An 8,622-nucleotide genomic window follows, 5' to 3' on the forward strand; every position below is an offset into this window, starting at 1 on the left:
TTCTTAGGAAGACTTAAGAAAGAAGTTATCGGGTATGATTTTGAATTTTCTACTTCAAATGACTGAATGCACAGTTAAGACAGGAAACAGGAAGAGCATCTACCAGGGGAGTGGGAAAAGTGGAGAGTGCAGCATAGAGAAGCCACAGTTGAGTAGATTCTTTTTGTTTGGTCTGGAATATTCAGTTAAGACACCTACCTCAACCAAATAAAAATAAAAAAACATTTCTATTAAGTCTTTTTTTAGCGCCTGAGGTGTAACCATCACCAAAGCCATGTTACCTTTTGATTAGCTATAACTCTATCTCTACTTCTTGTGCCAGTCATTCTAATGATGCACTATCTCTATTCAAAATAAATCAGTTTAAAGCTGAAAAAACAAAAGGCCATTTCTATTTGTTATTTTTATGTCTTGTGCCTTGGGACTGAGAAGGAGCCTTTCCCAAGTCAGGTGGTGAATGAAAATGACTGTAAAAGTGACACGACATTTTTTGAGTCACATCCGTGTTGACTAGAGAAAACTTTACACACAGAAGAACACATGTAAAAATAATAATCTGTGTGGGCTGGATGCTGATCGTGTTGGACGGAAACTTTCACATAGAGCACTTCCTTGTTATTTATTCTTAATACTGTCAACACAAAGGAGAGAATTTAGTGACAAGTAATCTGCCCAGATAACAGAGGTATGCTGCTTTCTAATGCTGCCTATTTCTTCCACTTTTTTCTGAATTCACAGATGTGCCCTTGATGTGGTCCGGGTATTTTTGTGAACTGCTGGAAAATTTCACTCACACACTAATGGTTCCAATGAACACAAAATACCTCTTCCAGAGAGCAGTTGCCAATAAGCAGTATTTTTAGAGACACATGTCACAGTTTCTGTTTGCTTCTGTTGTGACTGTTAATGGGCCCTGAATGATTAAGAAACAGCCTCTGATAAAAGGCATTACTCCACTGCTTCATTATATACTATGGGCAGTAAATGTTTACTGCACTTTAGGCTCAAGCTAACATGTCATTAAACGTGTTCCAGTTAAATAAGTTCTCAAAGCATAACTGTTACCCCCGTGAACACGTTTGCCATTTCCCTATGTCTGAAATAGCGAATCATTCCTTTTGGGTTCCTACAGCTAAGTGCTCCTTTAACAATGATGCCGTGTGGTTTGTACGTGCTTCCTCGGGGGGAAGTATTTTAGTTAGCTTTCTGAATTCTTTGGTAAAGCCTGCCACTCACTCTAGGAGACTATCCCTGTTTGCAGTAATATTCTTTGACCTGTTGAATAAAGGAATCCTTTTCAAAGAAGAAATAGCAGGTTAAAAGCACACAGTGCATGGATCCCAACACTAGGGTTGATGTGACATTTCATTGCACAGAATGGACGTACCATGATATTCTTGTGTGCTGGGAGGAGCTTTCCTCTGGGGATTGGAGAATCAGGATTTCCGTGATCTCACCAGAGTAGAAATCTATTTTCCTTTCCCATCCTAGGAGTAGTGAACGTATCAAACGTTCCCAGCCTACAGATCTGCAGGGAACCTTCCTATTTCTTCCGCTGTGCTTGAAAATGAAAAAGGAAATGCTTGCTATTGAAAACAGTCCCGGCTACTGTAATGTGAGTGCTAAAAATTATGACTATAGGCAATTAGAGGGGAAAAGTCATTCAGGTGCCATTTTGGCTTTCTGTGAGCATGGCTATAAAAATAAAGTGCCTCTTTGGGCACACTCAGTCATTACTGTGGGGTTAAGAATGAAGACAGAGGAAAAAATATCTGAGACATAAACATGTGTTTTTCATTCTGACATATAGAGTTAAGATTATTTTCTATAGATAACAACCATAAAGAGTTAGTATCTTTTCATCTATTTTCTAAAAAAACATGGTAACATTTTTATGCTGGCCAACCTGCAGGTGCTGGGAATACCTCGTGTCTAGGTCTTCTTGGTGCAGAGTATTCCCTTTTCTGAACTGATGAGGTTCATTTCTGTGTGATTGCACAGAAGCAGGAACATGTCTGCTTGCCTAAAGCTCGGGCATAGCATCGCACGGGGTGTTGCTCAAGCACAGACCTCGCCAGGTGGCTTGAAAATGCAGGGGGACCTGGGAGTTGCCAGGGTCGGAGTTTGTGCGCAAAATAAGAGACCACCATTGTCATTGAACTTCCATGATAATTCCCTGTGCAAAGCTTGAAGCAAAGGAAAATTCCATTGACAGTTCTATAAAACATACTTTTGGTAGAAAGGAAGAATCATGGAGGGAGACTTTTTTCTTTTCTCCTCCTCCCAGAAGAATCTTTTACTTATGCATGCTTCCTGAAATCGAGGAAATCTCATAAATTCCAAATTCTAAAGAATGGCATGAAGTCTCATTTATATATCATCAGCTAGCCAGGTTCTATGCATCCTCTCTTAGGAAAAGATCATAATTTATTTGTCCTGTGTTTGTGGATAAATATACTATAAATAATATATGCACACATCTCTTGCCCACTAAAAAAGAACATTCTATCCCACCCGCAGGTTGCTTAAGACAGGTTCCTTTCAGAATTAATCTGCTGTGCCCCCACAGCTCCGTGGTGGTAACAGCATGTTTCACGGGCGGCATGTATTAGAGTTATTCCAGGGCAATTCTTTCAGCCCCGCTGATGTTAAGACTGTGGGTGCTAAGTCCCCAGGCCCACTCATCCTTGGAACCCACTGCTAGGACTTGGAGGCCCACTCCTCCTACAGTGAATAGGCCAGCACTTTGCCCATAATGGGTACTAAAATCTCATTGATTGAGTGAAGTCATATAGAACAGGGAGCCCACAGAGAATAGCTCGTAGACTGTGCTGAAACACATTGGGCGTCGGAATCCATTTAACGGCAACACCCCTGTGTTCTCTGTCGTGGACTGGCTGCTAAAATTGTGTAGACAGAATAACTTGGAGCTTTCATGTTAAAAATTGGTGTGAAAGAGCTAAAGAACCACTTTGTATAAAGAATATCGCTGCTGGACAGGAATGGAGGTGGGGAGGCTCATTAGCGTTGCCTAGAATGGAGTTAAGCTGAGTGGACTGGCTTCAACAGTGGGATCTGTTGAGAAGGCACAGTGAGCAGCACATTAAGTGTGCCCAAGCTTCATTTCTTACTTTAAGAGGACATTGCAAAGGTTTTAGGAACAAGTGAGAGAAATTTATAAAAATAAGCAGCAAGCCAGTTTACCCCAGTACCTACTTGTCATGAGAATTACTGGGTCAAAGGAGGGGCATTTTTTAAAAATGTAAATGGACTACAGTGCACATTTCCCAATGGGATTTATAATCTAGGGAGAATTTATTTATAAGATAGTGTTACAATATAGTGTTCATTGTTTTTGGATGCATTCTAAATGTGATTGCTTTCTGGGTGAAATTAAAAATTGTTTCATGTTTGGATTTTTATTTCTTGCCTAGAGATGCTACTTATTCACCACTGAGAAACTGTGGTGTTTCATCTATTTGATTTTTGCAGTTCATTGTATTTGGTTTTTAATAGCTACCTATGACTAAAGTGAACAGTCTGAGAAATATATTTAAACCAAACAAAACTTTGTAAATAGCCTTCTTTTTAGGAGCTTGTTTCCAGGATTCTCCCAGCATGAAGGTCTCACCCTGAGAATATGTGAGCCAACTGGGGAAAGTTATTTTTGAAGCCTACTTCACTTATTGCCGGGTAGCAGTGATATGAGTTTACAAGATTATTCAGTGGTTCATTAGCATAAGACACGCTCAGAGAGAAATAACTCTATCTAAATAAGCCCCTTTCTCTACTTCCCACAATTAACAGACATTACCTTATCTCACACCCACCTCATGTACCACCATTTAAAGTAAAGGCTTTCATTTAAATTACCTTATTGTACCCCTTGGACCAGGCATTTAGCAGTCACTAGGGCTTGCTGACTGTATTGAGCCCTGATTCATGGCACCATCACCCAGAGCCTAAGGGGCCAGGCAGGAAGAGAGCAGGAAGAGAGCAGGCCTGGTGGCTGCCAGAAGAAGAGCAGAAAGCAGCACACCCCAAGGCCATTGAGACACAACACTTCAGGGGGAGGAGCAGAATGGAAGGTGTGTACAAAAGAAGAAAGTACAGCAAAAGGACAGAAAAGGGCCCGGTGCCCAGTGGAGAATGGCAGAGCCATTACACCCCCTAGAAAGAGCGTACCTGTAGGGAACGTGGGCCCTCTGTGGATAGGGTGAATTAGCTGTGTTTCATTGTACCCTTCGGCTGCAGAGTAATGCAGCAGCTCACTTCTCAGCCTCCACGCAGGCTGCCTGGCCTCACATCCTTATTCTGCTACTTACTAATTGTGCCTCCTTAGTGAGATGACTCGAGCTGCCCTTGCTCCTGTTCCTTCACCTGTAAAATAGAGGTTATAAGAAGATTACCAACCTCCTAGGTTACTTACCTAATATAAAATAGTCTGGCTTGCTCCTGTAAAGAGCAACAGCTGGCACTGGGAGTTAAGTATTTTAGCATTATATTGTCTGTTGCACCTCCAAGGTTCATGCTAATTGAACTCTTTAGTTTCTGTATGGCTTTCTTCCACCAATAGTATTTGCAAGAGTCTTTGTTTCCTTATCAAATTCTTTGCAGTAAGTTAATTTTAAAATTTAAATCCAGAGGTTTACCCATGTGGAACACCTAAGCATGGAAATATATAGTCCCAGTCTTTCCTTTTTTCATCTTGTTAATTGAAAAAGGTCCTGAGGATACTACCAATCCAGGTCACAGTGACAATACAGAGTAACTCTTCCTTGTCTGTTTTCGTATGCATTTCTTTTCAATCAAAATAGAACCCTTGTTTAGAGTTTTAAGAAAGAAAAAAAATTTGGTATAATTTTGCATGAATTTTTACATAGAATTTTGTCAGCTGAATTCAGAAGACAAAGACCAAATATCAAGCAGAAGAGCGCATGGAAAGTGTTGAAGGAGTAGACCTTGGTGAGGAAGTTTGGGACTCAGTTTTTGGTAATACATTTTAAATTATGTGTATGTGGAGTTCCAGTGCTTGGTGTTTAGAAGACACAGAAAAAGAATCAGACATGTATTTTACTCACAAGGTTCTTATAGAGTCAGGTAGGTAGCATATGACATGGGCCTGGGAACTTTACATCCCAGAATCTAACACATATCTAGCAGATAGGAATTATGAATTGCTCACTTTTTACCCACAGAACACAGCAAAATGATAAAATACAGCAAACGATTAAACACAAATTTTTATAAATGCCCTAAGAGTGATGTAAAATTCTTTAGAGAGATGAGGGAAAAACATGGATGGGCAAATATTCCAGTCAAGTCTTCAATGATGTGCAGGATATGTGGCTTTATGGGCAGAGAGGATATGAGCAAAGATAGTGAGGTTAGAAGATTTTGGAAACAGGAGTAATTGTTTGCCTGGAGGGTTGTGGTGAGAAATGAGGTTGAAAAATAGATCTGCTCCAGACCTTGAAAGTTAGAACCAGAAACTTGGACTAGATTCAACAAGCAGTGAGGACCCATAGAAGACATTACAGCAGCGGTTCTCAACCTGTGTGTAGCGACCCCTTTAGGGGTCGAACAATCCTTTCACAGGGGTCGCCTAAGACCATCAGAAAACACATATATAATTACATATTGTTTTGTGATTAATCACTATGCTTTAATTATGTTCAATTTGTAACAATGAAAATACATCCTGCATATCAGATATTTACATTACAATTCATAACAGTAGCACAACTATAGTTATGAAGTAGCAACGAAAATAATTTTATGGTTGGGGGTCACCACAACATGAGGAACTGTATTAAAGGGTCGTGGCATTAGGGAGGTTGAGAATCACTGCATTAGAACATAGTCAGAGTTGAGCTTCTGGAGGATGAATCATTAAAATGCATTGGTAAATTTCCAGTGACGATACAACGGGAAGGAGAGCTGATCCGTCTGGCAAAGAGCATAGAAAGGATGAGACCAATGCAAGAGGCACTTAGAAGCTAAAATTGATCTGACTCATTCTGAGCCTGACGATGGTATCATTAGCAGAATCAGGCAGCCCAAAAGGAAGAGCTGGCTTGACATGGGAGATGACGACTTTTACGAGGGTCACATTAAAGGTCAAAGTGCTGGCAGGACATTCAATACCAGAACCCATGAGAGAGGTTTTCAGTGGAGAGATCATTCACGTGCAGAAGATAATCAGAGTCTTGGAATTAATGACCAAGTGAGATAGGCCTAAGGACAGAACCTTAAGGGATGCCCTCATGTACAGAGCAAGGACACACAAAGAAGGAACAGCACAAAAACGAAATGAATACCTTGGAGTGAGTGTTGAGGAAGTCACAGAGGGAGAAAGTGTCAGAAATAAAAGGGCAGACAAGAATTTTATTGTTACAAATAAATATGGAACCTGAGAAGAGATGCTGAATTTGGTGACTAAGAGGAAGTCGGTTATCTTCTGTGAGAGCAAAAGAGTAGTGAGTATTTTATCTCTCGATTACCGTTGTCCTTCCACTACCACTGTCTTAGTAATAACAGAGAAATAAAAGAAGCAACTCTTCACAAGAGAGTTTCTCACAGTAGAAAAGGAAACCAGAGTAAGGAGTGCATTCAGAAATAGTTAGGTAGAAAATTCTCCTAAAATCAGCCTCGTATATGAAAGACAGAAGTCAGTACAAATATTTCCTTGACCTAAGAAATGCAGAAATATACTACATGGTATTATCCAGGGGTGGCTAAAATGCATTTATTTCCAATGCTGAGTAGCAATTGCTTCAGAGTAAAATATTGGGGAAGACGTAATGAAGATTTGCCTGCTTGCCAACCAAGAAAAGATATATAGATGACTCCATCTTAAAAATGAGATCACATTTAAATGATACAATTAATGTGATGATGATTATTATTATCAGCATAATAGAATTGGTGAAAACATCCCACTTGCTGTAATATATCTAAGTGAGAAATGGTGGGAATAAGGTGCAATTTATCTTAGTTTAATAAGATTCAATTATATGAGAAAAATGATCATAGTATGTTCATTTTAAATGTCTAAAACAAAAGAATTCAGATACTTATCTGAGTGTACATGACTCAAAATTAGATTCTAAAAATGTGAAACAAAGGTTTGCTACAGCGCAAATACAAAGGCAGCTAAAAACTCACTATAAAAATAGGGATAATATTTCAGATAAATACATTAAAATTGAGTACCAAATTAAGAAAGAACATTCAGCATAATCACAGACCAGAATTAAAGTTGGTGAGACTTGAAGGCTCCTCTAATATCCTCCTGGTTTTAGAATTGAAGAAAATGAGGGCAAAGGTGTTCACAAACCCCATTAAGTTAAAAAAAATATTTTCATTTAAGGCAAGGAATACTCTATTCAAACCCATCAGAGAAACTGACAATTTGGATCTGTAACAAAGCATTGTGTTTTAAAGCATAGTCCAGTAACTGTATATGAGACTGTATACTGCTCTACACAACAAATGAACTGATCAGACCAGAACTTTTCAATATTTAAAACACAAATGAGTGAGATCAGGTGGTATTTTTCTTTCATTGACTTAGCATAATGCTCTCCAGTTCCATACATGCTGTTGCAAATGGTAAGAATTTCTTCTTTTTTACAGCAGCATAGTATCCCATTGTGTAGATGTAGACCATTATAAACTGATGAACAAAAATAGATACAGAAGCAGAGCAGCATTAAACAGACTGTCAGACTATAGCGGGAACGCGGGGAGGGTTGGAGGGTGGGTAAAAGATCAACTGAAGAGCAATGAGAAATAATGTAACACTGACATAGTATGTTCATTAGATTGGCAACAATTTAAAGTATGACAACATCAATTTTCTTATATGTGTTAGTTGAAATATACGGGAGAAGGTCGGGGGGGGGGAAGGAGACATATATAATACTCATTGTAATACTTTAAGCAATAAAACAAATTTTTTTTAAAAAAAAACCACAATAAGTTTCCCTGTAAAAGCATCACTGTTGTGACATTTTAAATTTAGTATTCCTCTCCTTCTTCCTCACCCTCTCCTTCAACAGAATCCACACCAACTTCCTCATAATCCTTCTCAAGGGCAGTCATGTCCTCACTGGCCTCATAAAACTCTCTTTCCTCCATGCCCTCACCTACTTACCAGTGGACAAAGGCACACTTGGCAATCATCAAGTCAAACCTGTGGTCCAGGTGAGCCCAGGCCTCAGCAATAGCTATGGTGTTGCTCAGCATGCACACAGATTGCTGTACTTTGGTCAGGTCTCCACCAGGTACCACAGTGGGAGGCTGGTAATTAATGCCAACTTTGAAGCCAGTGGGGCACCAGTCCACAAACTGGATAGTACACCTGGTCTTGATGGTGGCAATGGCAGCATTGACATCTTTGGGGACCACGTCACCATGGTACAACAGACAACAAGCCATGTATTTACCATGGCAAGGGTCACATTTCACCATCTAGTTGCCTGGCTCAAAGCACTCATTGGTGATTTCTGCTACAGAAAGCTGTTCATGGTAGGCTTTCTCAGCAGAGATGACAGGGGCATATGTGGCCAGAGGGAAGTGGATGCGGGGATAGGGCACCAGGTTGGTCTGGAACTCAGT

General features: G+C 39.9%; 1 pseudogene; it reads right to left on the bottom strand.

Annotated features, from left to right (window-relative positions):
- Positions 1 to 7,968: 7,968 nt before the first annotated feature.
- LOC102763833 overlaps positions 7,969 to 8,622 on the bottom strand; it is a 6,341-nt pseudogene continuing 5,687 nt past the window's right edge.

This window comes from Myotis davidii, unplaced genomic scaffold, assembly GCF_000327345.1.
Source record: "Myotis davidii unplaced genomic scaffold, ASM32734v1 scaffold104, whole genome shotgun sequence".
Taxonomy (NCBI): domain Eukaryota; kingdom Metazoa; phylum Chordata; class Mammalia; order Chiroptera; family Vespertilionidae; genus Myotis; species Myotis davidii.